General features: G+C 55.2%; 1 protein-coding gene across 1 annotated transcript in view; it reads right to left on the bottom strand.

Annotated features, from left to right (window-relative positions):
- Positions 1 to 212, bottom strand: part of MEGF11 (multiple EGF like domains 11) — a 325,200-nt gene that overhangs the window by 207,239 nt on the left and 117,749 nt on the right. The gene's annotated exons all lie outside the window — the stretch shown is intronic.

The following is a 212-nucleotide window of genomic DNA, read 5'->3' as shown; positions in this document are numbered from 1 at the left end:
GCAGGGCCCTCAACCATTCTCCCAGAGAAGTTAAGTGACTTGCCCAAAGCCATATGCCTAGGAAGCTGAAACCAGAACACTGATCTACAGGCTCCTGCTCCTGGTTGTCTCTCACTGCACCACACTGCCCCCTACCCAGAGGGCCTGCAGCTGCCAGCAACCCAGCCCTTTTCTCTCTGGGGACACTAAGGCTTCGGTTTTCTGAACCACTA

The sequence above is a fragment of the Pteropus alecto genome, unplaced genomic scaffold (assembly GCF_000325575.1).
Source record: "Pteropus alecto unplaced genomic scaffold, ASM32557v1 scaffold86, whole genome shotgun sequence".
Taxonomy (NCBI): domain Eukaryota; kingdom Metazoa; phylum Chordata; class Mammalia; order Chiroptera; family Pteropodidae; genus Pteropus; species Pteropus alecto.
The sequence above is the reverse complement of the archived record's forward strand: the minus strand, read 5'-3'. Positions and strand labels throughout refer to the sequence as shown.